The following is a 15,140-nucleotide window of genomic DNA, read 5'->3' as shown; positions in this document are numbered from 1 at the left end:
AATTGATGTTTTTCTCTCATCCCTTTCTTCTTGCTCTAAATCAATTTTTAAATAAATTTTAAAAGTTATTTATTTTTTAATTGATTTTAGTGAGAGATGAATGGGGCAGGGGGTATGACACATCGATCTGTTCTTATATGTGCCCCTGATTGGGAATTGAATAGGCAGCATCTAAAAGAGAGAGAAAAGAACATAGATCAGTTCTTGTATGTGCCCTGACCTGAGATAGAACCAGCAACCTCTTTGCTTTGGGATGATGCTCTAACCAAGTGAGCCATCCAGCCAGGGTTATTTTTGGTTTTAATTAGTGGATTAATTAAATAATACACTTATAAAGATTATCAGAACTTTTAATAAATGCTTTGCAGGGAGTTTAATCTAAAAGTTGATGAGAATTGCTGGTATGAAAGTGATTCTGACCAACAAGGAAAAGTAGGGACGGGCATATGGAATTAACCATTACTAAACATCTCTTTGGGCACACAGAGTCATTTTATAGTTACTGCTTTGTGATGTAGTAAAAAAGAATGTGAGCTTCGAATTAGACCTGGATTTAATAAATCCTGACTCGAGCATTTATGAGTTCTGTAACTTTTTTTTTTTTTTTTTTGGTATTTTTCTGAAGCTGGAAACGGGGAGAGACAGAGTCAGACAGACTCCCGCATGCGCCCGACCGGGATCCACCCCGTACACCCACCAGGGGGCGACGCTCTGCCCACCAGGGGGCGATGCTCTGCCCCTCCAGGCGGGCTCTGTTGCGACCAGAGCCACTCTAGCGCCTGGGGCAGAGGCCAAGGAGCCATCCCCAGCGCCCGGGCCATCCTTGCTCCAATGGAGCCTCGCTGCGGGAGGGGAAGAGAGAGACAGAGAGGAAGGAGAGGGGGAGGGGTGGAGAAGCAGATGGGCGCCTCTCCTGCATGCCCTGGCCGGTAATCGAACCCGGGACTTCTGCACGCCAGGCCGACGCTCTACCACTGAGCCAACCGGCCAGGGCTGAGTTCTGTAACTCTTAAGCAAATTATTTATTTCTAAGCTTACTTTTCTTATAAATGATACAGTACTTTCTACTCATGTATAGAGTATATAAAGTACTTTATATAAAATAGGTGCTCAGTAAGTGCTATTTTTCATTTATTAATGTGGAAATGGAAACTCAGAGAAGATTTTTACTCTGCTAGTGACAAATACGTGATGCCAAAGCTCATGCTTTTCCAAAATACTAGTCTTTGCTTCCCACATAGAAATAGAAGTCATGGGAATCCAAAGGTAGTGACTGAGTCACCCCAGAGTTCATATTAGTTAGGGGTTCATTGAAAGCCATTTCAGAGACTTAGAAGAAAAGATTGTAATGACCACAGATGGTATAAACAATCAGTGTTGATAGAAGGCTCTTAAAAATGAAACCTGTCATTAAAATTACAAATAATTTCCATGAGGGAAGAAAAATCTATGAGTCATTAACAGCAGTGGTTTTTCAATCATCAGTCTACAAAAAAGTTAATCAGCCTGATGTTGTTTGAAGATTACAGACCCAATAATCTTATTCAAATTCGCTTATGCTCAGGGTGATTTTTACCTTAGTGGTCCCTGAAATACTGTAATTCTATTTTCACTGGTCTCCAAGTGTAAAAAAGGTTCAAAACAACTGATGTAAAGAAATTATGATTTTCATATAAGTCATTTCTAATATTTTTCTTTTTTTTTTAGAGTATTCATTTTAAAGAGGAGAGAGAGAGAAGGGGGGAGGAGCAGGAGCATCAACTCCCATATGTGCCTTGATTGGGCAAGCACAGGGTTTTGAACCAGTGACTTCAGAGTTCCAGGTTGACACTTTATCCACTGAGTCACTTCAGGTCAGGCTATATTTCTCAAAATAAAATACATCAAGACTACTCACATAAGTAATGGTCCTAAGTAAAGGTTAATACAAAAAAGTCATGTGTCCATAAGAAAGTGAGGATCTAGAGCTTTGAATGAGTTAAAGTTTACAAAAAATCCTTAAAGACAACAGAAAGGGCTAGTTTTACCCAAATTCAAAAAGAATCTGAGAGCCCTACCACTCACATACCTCCTGTCATATTTTCTTTAAAAGGAAGTTTTTCTTTGTTTTAAATCAAATCATCAGATTAAACTTTTTCATTTAAAAAAGTTGATTAGGTTTATTAGAAAAAACTAAATGAAATAATAAGTTGGTTAGCCTAACTCTTAAAATTGTGTCTCATTAGTAACATTAAAACACTTAAATCTACATTGAGTGATAGCAGATTAGTAAACCATATTTTAAGTTTTCTGTATGTAAAGTGTGCTTCATAAGCATATCTTAATGCACTGTCTAGAGTCACTTTAAAATAAATTTAGAATTTTAATTAAGAAATAAAGCTTTACTTTTTTTTTTTTTAATTCAGTGAGAGGAGGGGAGGCAGAGAGACAGACTCCTACATGTGCCCTGACCGAATCCACCTGGCAAGCCCACTGGGGGTCAATACTCTGCCCATCTAGGGCCATGCTCACAACTGCGCTCTTTTTTAGTGCCTGAGATGGAGGCAATGGAGCCATCCTCAGCACCTGGGGTCAACCTGCTTCAATTGAGCCATGGCTGTGGGAGGGGAAGAGAGAGAGAGAGAAAGAAAGAGAGAGAGAAGTGAGAGGGAAAGGGGCTGAGAAACAGATGGTCGCCTTTCCTGTGTGCCCTGATCAGGAATTAGACCTGGGACATCCACAAGCTAGGCTGAGATTCTACCACTGAGCCAGCTGGCCAGGGCTGAAGCTTTATCTTAAAAGCAACATAATGTTGTCCATCAAGGGCTTAATAAAGTTTGTATGTTATAACCTAATAAGTATGTTTTAAAGAACTAATAGGAATGCAGACATAGTACAAGGATGTTCATCAAAACATTATTTATAATCAATATTAAAAAAAATCAGAAGTAGCCTAAATATTATAACAGGAAATGGATATAGTTAAATTAGGGACTACTTAGAAGGTTTTTGTATAGCAGTTAACAGTTTTAAGACATCAACCATGTGACATGTTATGTGTGTGTGGGGGGGAGCAGGATGCAAAACTATGTGTATGAATTTTGATTTGAAAAATGCACATAGAAATAATGATGAAAGAGAATATACCATTATATTGATTGTTAGAATGGGTATTTGTACTTTATATTAAGGATGCTGTCTAGTAATGATTGTATAATCACTCACTTTACAAATATGTATTGGACATCAAGTTCTAGAGTAGGCTCTAGATTGTAAAAGTAAAGGAAACAGATTTTTCCGTTTGAGCTTATATTCAAGTTGTAGAGATAGCAAGCAAATAATAGGTTGAATCTTTTAAAATTGCTGTTATTTGGCCATTTTTGACCTAAAAATTGGCAGTTTCATATGGTTTAGCTTAATAATAATGTCATATGATGATAAGTGCTGTGGAAAAAACTGAAAATAGAGTAAAGAGATTGTGGTTTTGTGAAGGTAGGGAGTGGCTATCAAGAATTAACATGTAGCCTGACCAGGCGGTGGTGCAGTGGATAGAGCATTGGACTGGGATGCAGAGGACCCAGGTTCAAGACCCCGAGGTCACCAGCTTGAGCGCGGGCTCATCTGGCTTGAGCGAAGCTCACCAGCTTGGACCCAAGGTCGCTGGCTTAAGCAAGGGGTTACTCGGTCTGCTGAAGGCCCACGATCAAGACACATATGAGAAAGCAATCAATGAACAACTAAGGTGTCACAACAAAAAAAACCCTGATGATTGATGCTTCTCATCTTTCTCTGTTCCTGTCTGTCTGTCCCCATCTGTCCCTTTCTCTGACTCTCTCTGTCTCTGTAAAAAAAAAAAAAAAAAAAAAAAAAGAATTAACATGTAGCCTGACCAGGTGGTGGCACAGTGGATAGAGTGTCAATCTGGGATGCAGAGGACCCAGGTTCAAAACCCTGAGGTCTCCAGCTTGAGCACAGGGGTCGCTGGCTTGCGCATAGGATCATAGACATGACCCCATGGTCGCTGGCTTGAGCCCAAGAGTTGTTGGCTTGAAGCCCAAAGTCACTTACTTGATCCAAGGTCACTGGCTTAAGCAAGGGGCACTCGCTTTGCTGGAGCCCCCTGGTCAAGGCACATATGAGAAAGCATTCAGTGAACAACTAAGGTGCTGCAATGAATAATTGATGCTTCTCACCTCTCTCCCTTCCTGTCTATCTGTCCTTATCTGCTCCTTTCCCTGTCTCTCTCTTTCTTTGTCACAAAAAAAAAAAAAATTCTGTGTATTTTTTTATACATATGTGTATGTCCTGGATAACCTTTTTCCTATAAAAGATTTCATTTATCCCTGACCTGTGGTGGCGCAGTGGATAAAGCGTTGACCTGGAATGCTGAGGTCACCGGTTCAAAACTCTGGGCTTGCCTGGTCAAGGCATATACGGGAGTTGATGCTTCTTGCTGCTCCTCCCTTTCTCTCTCTCTCTCTCTCTCTCTCTCTCTCTCTCTGCCTCTCTTCTCTAAAATGAATGAATAAATAAAAATAATTTTAAAAATTTCATTATTTTTTCTCATTATATTTTCAAAGGTTTTGTTTACTAAACAAATTGTATTACTACAATACTTCTGATCAGCATGGAGATAACTAATGTTCCCTTATAACTTTCTAGTCAAGAAATATACGTAGAACTAATTATAAATGTGTGAACAGTTGATTTTTCTTATTTCTAGGTTCCATATTTACAAACTCAGCTACTTGTTAAATTTATTTGTAACCCCAAAGTCAATACTCTTGAAGCTTTCATGGTTATTTACAGACATGTGCAGAGTTGTGAAAAATTTGAGTTGCCAGGGCAAATGTTGTGAACTGAGCTGAATAAGGTTATGCTCTGCCTTTTTACAGCAATTATGCTGTAAACAGTGTTTTTTCATGGTCTATTTTGTGCCGCATCTTTGGCATTTTGTGGTTTTTGGAGGTGAGGTTTTGCTTTTTAAAATGACCCCCAAGTTTAGTGCTGAATGAAGTGCTGTGTGGTGTTCCTAAGTGCAGTAAGGTTGTGATGTATCTTAGGAAGAAAATAAGTGTTAGGTAAGTTTTATTTAAGTATGAATTATAGTCCTCTTGACATGAATTCAGTGTTAATAAATAACCATTATATTTAATACGGTGTCTTTATATAGAAATACATAAAAACGGGGTTATGTATTGATCGGCTGATGAAAATATGACGAGAGGCTTGCAGGAACTTAGCCTTACATTATTATTATTACCTTTTGGAGAAAAGGTTCCATATTGGCTAAATCAGAGTTTGTGGCAACTTTATAGAACATAAATACTACAAATAAGTTTCAACTATGTGAGATTTGTTACGGCAGTTAGAAGTTTTTGAAATATTGAAACTAGCTTGGGAACTCCTTAACCTTCACTATAGATTGTAATAAGTGATGGAGCACCCACTTAGAGGTGGATTAGTATGTTGATGAAAATTTTTTGTCCTCTCTGAGAGAAAATGAAGTAAAAATACAAGAACTTAAGGCCCTGGCTAGTTGGCTCAGTGGTAGAGCGCCGGCCTGGCGTGCAGGAGTCCTGGGTTCGATTCCCGGCCAGGGCACACAGGAGAAGCACCCATCTGCTTCTCCACCCCTCCTCCTCTCCTTCCTCTCTGTTTCTCTCTTCCCCTCCCACAGCCAAGGCTCCATTGGAGCAGCAATTGCCCGGGCACTGAGGATGGCTCTGTGGCCTCTGCCTCAGGTGCTAGAATGGCTTTGGTTGCAACAGAGCAACGCCCGGGATGGGCAGAGCATTGCCCCGTGGTGGGCGTGCCGGGTAGATTCCTGTCGGGCGCATGCGGAGTCTGTCTGACTGCCTCCCCGTTTCCAACTTCAGAGAAATACAAAAGAAAAAAAATGCAAGAACTTAAAGGAATTGGTATAGATCTGATAAGATTCAAGGGCTTTGTATTTTGATTTTCAGCACTTGACATCAGTATAACAAAATATTTCTAACGGGAGGACTCTGTCCTGAGAGGGAATGCTAAAATGTCTCGACTCATGATGAATCTGCACATTGGGTTGTTTCCTCTTGAGTATATTATTTTTTCTTAAGACTTTTTCTAGTTTTAATTGTCATTCTTGATTGCTGTGTTGACCAAACCCATTGAGAATTTTTAGAACAGATGGAGCATGGCTTTCAGAAAAGTTGAAATACCCTATTTTTCGCTCCATAAGACGCACCTGACCATAAGACACACCTAGGGTTTTAAGGAGGAAAATAAGAACAAAAATATTCTGAACCAAATGATATTAAAATATTTAATAAAATATCGTATTTTTTGCTCCATAAGATGCACAGGCTTTTTCCCTGTACTTTGGGGGGGGGGGGGGATGCGTCATATGGAGCAGAAAATGCGGTAATCATTTATAACTTGTGACTGGCTTTTAAAGAAACTGACATTAAACAACCTTAAAGATAACAATAACAATAAAATTAATGGAAAATTTAGCCTTTTCTTTAAATTTTACTAATTGACAAATTCATAACCATTCTAAGTACAGCACTGAGGAATTTGAATTTAAAATCATTGTACATATAAGACTCGTTTTTACTATTTTAAAGCAGGTGCGTAAGAGTCATTTGTAAGCATTTAAAAATGCTATATGCCATTAGGCGACTATGAAATGTAGCGATAGTGAAGAAAACTGCAAGTTGATTAAAGGAAAACATTTATAAAATTGAAGGTAATAGATGGATCTTTACATTAGACATTTTGCATAGTTCTTGCTGAATTATTAATATTTAAGTTGCAAATGTTCATTAAAGATAAGTGATTGGGCCCTGGCCGGTTGGCTCAGTGGTAGAGCGTCGGCCTGGCGTGCGGAGGTACCGGGTTCGATTCCCGGCCAGGGCACACAGGAGAAGCGCCTGTCTGCTTCTCAACCCCTCCCCCTCTCCTTCCTCTCTGTCTCTCTCTTCCCCTCCCGCAGCCAAGGCTCCATTGGAGCAAAGGATGGCCCGGGCGCTGGGGATGGCTCCTTGGCCTCTGCCCCAGGTGCTAGAGTGGCTCTGGTCGTGACAGAGCGACGCCCCCTGCTGGTGGGCGTGCCGGGTAGATCCCGGTCGGGCGCATGCGGGAGTCTGACTGACTGCCTCCCCGTTTCCACCTTCGGAAAAATACCCCAAAAAATAAATAAATAAATAAATAAAGATAAGTGATTATACAGAGCTATTATGTTTTAATGATGGTAGGATGTATAATACAAAGCATGTGCTTAATTAATGTATCTTGAAATGAATCAGTCTTGCTGCCCAAGAATCATTTGTGAGCTAGTCTGTTCTAGGAATAACCAAGCTAGTTTTGACCTAAAAATGATACATAGTTGCTTTCTCAACTCACCTCCTCTAAATCATCATTCAACTAAGGGAGTTTTTTTCACTTATGAAATTGAAAAGTCTACATTGTTTATCTAGCGTCAGGTAAAACTAAAGTGTTTAAATGATCTTTTAGAGCTGTTTCCTTCTTTTGCTTGGCCACTGAGAGATTCAGCCTTATTTTTTGCTGTACTACAGAGAATCCTGTCTGTTAGGCTGCCTCATTAGCCATTATAACAGATCTCATGGATGATCTAGGATTAATGCTGCTTGCATTATATATACCGTGTGTGCATGTGCACACATATACATATATATGTACAAGTAGATGGGGCCAGCCATGATTAACTATTACCACACATTAGTTTTACCTGTTCTCAAATTTTATATAAACAGAGACATACAGTATGCTCTCCTTAGTGTCTGTCTTCTTTGGCTAATTAGTATATACTTGTGAGCTTTATATTGTTGCATGAACTTTTAGCTTATTTTTATTGTTGTATACTGTTTCATTGTGTGAATGACCAACAAATTATATATCTTGTTGATGGGCATTTCAGTAGTTACAAATAGCTGCTGTGAACATTCTTGTACATGTCTTTAGATGAACCTATGCATGTATTTCTTTTTTTTTAAGTATGTATTTCTATTGTTTATATACTTAGGATTGAAATAGTTGATTGAGTCAGACAGTGTGTATTTATTGAACTGTAAATATTGTCAGTTTTCCAAAGTGGTTGTTTCAATTTACACTCCTGCCAGTAGCATATTAGAGTTCTGGTTACTCCACATTCTTGTCAGTATTTGGTTGTGTCTTTTTTTTTTCCTTGTATTTTTCCGAAGTTAGAAGGGGGAGGGCAGAGAGACTCCCACATGCGCCTGACCAGGATCCACCCAGCAAGCCCACCAAGAGCGATGCCCCCTTGCAGCAGGAGCTATTCTAGTGCCTGAGGCAGAGGCCATGGAGCCATCCTCAGTGCCTGGGCCAACTTTGCTCCAGTGGAGCCTTGGCTGCGGAGGGGAAGAGAGAGAGAGGAAGGAGAGGGGGAGGGGTGGAGAAGCAGATGGGTGCTTCTCCTGTGTGCCCTGGTTGGGAATCAAACCTGCAACTTACACATGATGGGCCGACGCTCTGCCAATGAGCCAACTGGCCAGGGCCAGTGTCTTTTTTTTTAATCCACATAAACTTTATAATTTCATATTCTTCAATTAAAAGGACATTTTTTGATTATGTAGTGTAATATAGTACAGTAAGTAAAACATGACTAAGAGTGAAAACATGACTTTTTCCCCCTTTGGCTCCGTTAATGACATCTGTGAAAAAGATGGTTTTGTCTTTTTTAAAAATCTTACTCATTGTAGCTTTCATTTTTGTTTCTTTGATTACTGATGAAGTAGATGTCATTCATTAAGCAAGATATTTAATACGGAAAACAACAGACCTGTCAGAATATCTTCTGCCTTTGATTAGCACTGGACTATTATTTATTTTTACAGGTTTTGGGTAAGTAGTATAAAGTTGTTGGTATTCTTAAGTAAATCTATATTTTAACTTCTGGAAAATTTGAATGTTGACAGCCATTGGGAAGCATTAATTAACATAGAACACGTAACAATCTATTTTCTCAGGCATAACCTATCTTATTTTCTCCTGGAAGAAGTTCTTTATTCAGTGTTTATTGAATTACTACCATAATATAGAGAGCTACAGAGTTTTTCTTTTTCTAAGATTTTATTTATTGATTTTACAGAGAGGGGAGAAGGGTGGGGAATGAGAAGTATCAACTCATTGTTGCTTCACTTTAGTTGTTCATTGGTTGCTTGCCACAGGTGCCTGAACCAGGCAGTCCCAGGGATTTGAAACTGCGATCACAGGGCAGACACCATGGAGTCTCATGGATTGAACTCTGATTTAGGTAGGAGACCTAGGTTAAAGTTCTGGTTCTATTAGTTGTGTGATCATAGGCATTTTGTGAGTTGTTTCCATATATTGGAAATAAAGATGATGCCTAGCCTACTCTACTTTTTGTGATTATTGTGAAGGTATAAGAAATTCTTTGCTGTTGTAAAGCATAGTATCAGTAGAGTGATTAAGACTCTTTGTTCAGCCCTGGCCGGTTGGCTCAGCGGTAGAGCGTCGGCCTAGCGTGCGGAGGACCCGAGTTCGATTCCCGGCCAGGGCACATAGGAGAAGCGTCCATTTGCTTCTCCACCCCTCCGCCGCGCCTTCCTCTCTGTCTCTCTCTTCCCCTCCCGCAGCCAAGGCTCCATTGGAGCAAAGATGGCCCGGGCGCTGGGGATGGCTCTGTGGCCTCTGCCCCAGGCGCTAGAGTGGCTCTGGTTGCAACATGGCGACGCCCAGGATGGGCAGAGCATCGCCCCCTGGTGGGCAGAGCGTTGCCCCATGGTGGGCGTGCCGGGTGGATCCCGGTCGGGCGCATGCGGGAGTCTGACTGTCTCTCCCTGTTTCCAGCTTCAGAAAAATGCAAAAAAAAAAAAAAAAAAAGACTCTTTGTTCTGCCTCTTAAATTGCTGTGTAACTTGTTTAAGCCTAAGGTTTCTAATGTGTACAATGGGAATAATACCTTCATAGGTTTCTTGTTTCTAAATAAAATAATGTATATAAGGTATAGTGTCTGGCATATTGGACATAATAAATGTAAACAATCATTGTTATATACATTTATTGATTGTACATTATACACTGGGGGGTACTTTATATAAATCATTTAATTCACAGGACAATTCTCTGGTAGGAAAGTTTTTTCCCCATTTCACAGATGAGGAATTAGTTACATAACTAGTAAGTGGTTTAGCTTGGATTGGAACCTAAAACTTTTTCCCATTGAACTCAAATGCCTTTCAAATGTATGCTGTAGCTGTGTTTATACAGTATAGACAAAACGTCTTTGATTGATATTTGCAGAATTTTTTGAAAGACTGAACTTGGTATTTCCATGGTTTTCAAATATCTTCTATCCCAGCATTCCTGGGTTTCTTTAATTTGTTCAGTAGGCCAGAGCTTCTGCTACAGAAATAAACATGCTTTGTTGATATATAATTAAGAACAGTAATGGCTTGTTTACGAACTAGTAGACTCTTTGAGTCTGGCTGAGTTAGCTACCCTATTTCCCCATGTATAAGACGCACTCTTATTCGAAAAATTTGGGGTCTGAAAACTGAGTGCGTCTTATACAGTGGTTGTAGTTTTTTTTTTTGTTTGCATTTCCATAGATGGAACTGAGGACAAGACAATATATGAAGACAGTGATTCGTCATCAAACACAGATGAGAACAAGCTAATGGATGGGAGTTTGACAGTGATGAGGAGTTATATGCATTTTATGATGAATAAAACTTGAGTTCAATAACTATATAATACATAATTTTTTCAAATTTTGGGCCCCAAAATTAAGGTGTATCTTATACATGGGGAAATATGGTATATTACAGAGTAATTTGAGATTTCACCTTTGGGAAGAGAAGGATACTTTTTTATTTTATTCTCTATTTGTAAAGAGCTTACTTGAAGTTAAAGTACAAAACTGTAATGAGTCTATATTCAGGGGAAAAGGTCAAAAGACCCAGGAGTGAAAAAGTACCTAGTCTTTTCACTGGGTAAAGTTTTTTTTTTTAATGCTGAGTTTGGGGAACTAGAAATAGCCATTGTATTAAAAGGAAAATTGGAGAATTATATCGAGGCACTTTTTTTTAAATCACTTTTGATGTAGTTCATTTTTTGAACTTGGAAAACTAACAGATACCTTTAAAGTACTCTTAGAGTACATGAAGGCCTTTCACATTTCATTTTATTGCTGTAAAATAAACATTCAAACAAACTCCTTCACTTAACACTATATATTTACATTTTATTTTAAAAAGACTATTAAAGAAAGGTTTGTGTATTTGGGACCAAAAGATTTTCCATTGACAATTCATCTGTGAAGTTGAATTTGTAAGTCATGGAAAAATAAAATAGGATTTATGAATTTTATCAACAACATAGAATTTGTCTTCTATGTAGAGTTATATGTTTATGAAAGATTTGTTGTGTGTTTGTAGATCATAATAATAACATAATACTGTCACCAGATTTTAATCCTTCTCCTACATCTATATTTATGTTGTATCTGGATATAATCTGTATAATTCTTTATTTTAGACTTTTCTTTGACTAAACTGTTACCTGCGTGGCCTGGTCTTTAAAACTCTTTTTTCTCCTTAGATTCACTTGTTTTGTGCTTTTATTTTATTCAGTACTCCTTTGATCCACTAAAATGAAATAGAATTGTTGAATAATAATTTAGAAATGACTGCCTGATCTGTGACTTTTTAATACTTGATTTTGTTTATGATATCATAATATCAATATTAGTACCACCTCAGTGGTTTCAAGTTACAATTAAACTATTTAGTTAACAAAATTTTTAATTGTTTTGTTAATTAAATACAGTTCTGTATAATTTCCAAAAATATATTTTTGGGATTAGTGTGGGGTTGTCAACTTTAGATTTTGTTAAAAAATGAGTAGAAATTTTACAGACACCTCATTTCACACCAGAAAGGAGTGATATAAATTCAGAATAAAGGGATTCTTTAAATTGAGTGAATCTAGCTTTATGCAAAATAAATATATATTTTGTATTTTACATTCTTCACTGAAGACCCACTTTGAACAACAGAATTTGAGGTTTTTTTAAGCATCCAGTAAGCAGTTGAATACATGGAACTGAAGCTCTGACAGGAAATGGAGAAGCTGACTTAGATCTAGGAGCCCTCAGCATTTGAAGTTACTGTGCAATAAAAAGACAGTAACAGAATAGGAACTATGACAGAACCTTGAGGAGTACTCCCTGAGCAGATGGAGAGTAATTTAAGAATTTTTTATTTATTTTTTCTTTTAAGTCCCAACATACAGAGTATTAGTGAATTCTTGTTGGCCTGTCTTCAAAATATGTATTGAAGTGGATAATTTCTTACTGCTTCCACTGATTCTGTACTGTTGCTTCTACTATAGTAATAATAGCCTCTGAAATCATCCTTCATGTTTCTACTCTTGCTGTCTACTTGTTTATAGTCTGTTCTGCACAAAGCTGTCTGGATACATGATTGATTCTTTTTTTTAATGTTTATTTTATTGATTTTAGAGAGAGGAAGAGGGGAGGAGGAGAGAGAAAGAGAAAGAGACAGGAATATTGATCTGTTACTGTATGTGTCCTGAGGACTGAGGACCGAACCAGCAACCTTTGTGCTTCAGGATGATGCACTGACCGATTGAGCTATCTGGCCACGGCTTGGATAGGTCATCCTTTTAAATAAATATCATCAGATCATGTTACTCCCTTGATCAGAATTCTCTGGCTTTCATCTCACTCCGAAATATCCAAAGTCCTTACTGTGGCTTATCAGGCCCTACATAATTGCTATTTATATGTTAGGTCATTAGAAAATTTCTTGCTGATCATACCATCATTTTTCATTGTTGTACCTGCTTTGTTTTTGTGTGACACTTCTTCATCTGTTGAATTACTTATTCAAAATATAAATTCTGTGGAAGCAGGAATTTTTCTTTACATTTCCAGTGCCCAAACAGTGCCAACACCACAGTTGGTCCCAATTAATATCTGCTAAATGACTGAAAATGAGCGACAGTATTGGATGTTGTCACTTTTTTTACTTGAACTTTTATTTATTCTTCTGTTCCCTTTGATCACATTTGCTATTGTACTCCTGTTCCCTTCCCATATATATGCTCTTGAGTTCACATTTCACACAGCACCTAGAATGATCTTTTAAAAATGTGTATCATTTTTAAGGGCTGTACTAAAATGAGAATATGCTCTGTCTTACTGTTAATAATCTAATTACATATTCTTCAGAATTTTCTAAGACAGTCCTTTGGATCCTGTAAATGTGAATTGTGACATAATAGTTAATAAAATTATATTGAAACAAAATGACATATATGTGTCATTACTCTCTAAAATTCTTCAATAGATTAAGTAATCCAAATTAAATTATAAATAAAATAAAATTAAAAAATAAATAAAAACAAAGGTCAAATTCCTATCATAACCTACAAAGCCCTGTCCCGCCAGCTGTTTGCTTTAAAGCTTGTCATGATCCTTTCTTCCTTGCCTGCTAGCGTCCAGCCTCACTGGCTTCACTCAACTTCTGTTTCAGCGCCTCATACTGTTCTTGTCTCAGGCTTATTGTCTCTTACTGATGTATTTCCCACATTTTCCCTTACTGATTATCCCCACCCAATAAGAATGTTTAAATAATGTTTTTCGAGACTAAGAGACATGGACAAGAGTGTGGTGGTTACCAGGGGTGGGGGGAGGGAGGACATGGGAGGGAGGGAGGGAGAGAGTTAGGGGGAGGGGGAGGGGCACAGAGAACTAGATAGAGGGTGGCGGAGGACAATCTGACTTTGGGTGAGGGGTATGCAACATAATTTAATGACAAAATAACCTAGACATGTTTTCTTTGAATATATGTACCCTGATTTATTAATGTCATCCCATTACCATTAATAAAAATTTATTTAAAAAATAAAAAAATAAATAAATAATGTTTTTGAGGTTAACAGGGTAATGAAGAATAAGTGGCCTGGCTATAACAGTTTTGGTGAATGAAACGGACAAGCGGATGAACAGATGAGTATAGAAGGCAGTAATTTTTGAACTCCTGGGGTGTAGTTTGAGTTGGTGGGCTAGCTTACTGTCGTGCAGTCAGTCACTTTACCTTTGCCTTGAACTGAAGTTAAAGTAGCTTTACTTTCTTCTGTTTCTCCAGCATATAATTTAAGAGTCTCTGCCTTAAAAAAATAAACAGTTTGAAAAATTTTACATTTGCTCAGTAGTATGGTAAGGTCTATGTAGTTTCCTGAAAAAACACACAGCTTCTTGGAGGAGGTGGTTGCATCTGATCTGTGACTTGAAGGGCAAGATAAATGTTAGCTGAGCAAAGGAAGAAAGGCATAGATGCGGAAGGCAAAGGTAGCAGTTTTAATTCTTGGCTGTTTATCAGAATCATCCTTGGAACTCTTTTTTTTTTTTTTACAGAGACAGAGAGAGAGTCAGAGAGAGGGATAGACAGGAACGGAGAGAGATGAGAAGCACCAATCATCAGTTCTTTGTTGCGACACCTTAGTTGTTCATTGATTGCTTTCTCATATGTGCCTTGACCGTGGGCCTTCAGCAGACTGAATAACCCCTTGCTCGAGCCACCGACCTTGGGCTCAAGCTGGTGAGCTTTGCTCAAACAAGATGAGCCCGCGCTCAAGCTGGCGATCTTGGGGTCTCCGCATCCCAGTCCGATACTATCAATATATCCACTGCGCCACCGCCTGGTCAGGCCATCCTTGGAACTCTTAAAAAATATATACCACTATGCTTTGTAATAATTTGTTAACCTGTACACTAATAATTTGTGAACTTCTCTGTATTCATACTTTAACAATAATATCAAAAATGTAGAAAAATAATTACCAAAAATAAATAAATAAATAAATAAATAAATAAAATATATATATATAGCTGATCTGAATTCCATCCAGATCTACAGAATCAGAAACTTCTGCTTTTTTTCTTTTTTTAAATAAGTCATAAATGATACTTAGTCATGGTTGGAAACCTTTGTGATAGGTGATTGCACTTTAGGTCAGGCTGTCTGTAGAGTAGAATTAGGTAGAGATGGAATAACCAGATAGAGTTGTATATCCCTGTTAATAAGAAGCTTAGATTTTAACCTGTAACCCTGGAGAGGTGCTTTGTTTTAGGGTTTATTTTGTAATAT

At 38.1% G+C, this 15,140-nt stretch overlaps 1 protein-coding gene across 2 annotated transcripts in view; it reads left to right on the top strand.

Moving 5' to 3' along the window:
• The window catches only part of ZZZ3 (zinc finger ZZ-type containing 3), a 118,162-nt gene that overhangs the window by 20,382 nt on the left and 82,640 nt on the right, over positions 1 to 15,140 (top strand). Inside the window, exon 1 of one of the 2 annotated variants that reach the window (XM_066376592.1) lies at positions 9,209 to 9,256. The exons of the other annotated variant lie outside the window; for it this stretch is intronic. The gene's annotated coding sequence lies outside the window, so the exon portion shown is untranslated. Of the gene's footprint in view, positions 1 to 9,208; positions 9,257 to 15,140 lie in introns of those variants that run through there. 2 annotated transcript variants of the gene reach the window in all.

The sequence above is a fragment of the Saccopteryx leptura genome, chromosome 3, assembly GCF_036850995.1.
Source record: "Saccopteryx leptura isolate mSacLep1 chromosome 3, mSacLep1_pri_phased_curated, whole genome shotgun sequence".
Classification (NCBI taxonomy): Eukaryota; Metazoa; Chordata; class Mammalia; order Chiroptera; family Emballonuridae; genus Saccopteryx; species Saccopteryx leptura.
This window is presented reverse-complemented; position numbering and strand designations above follow the sequence as displayed.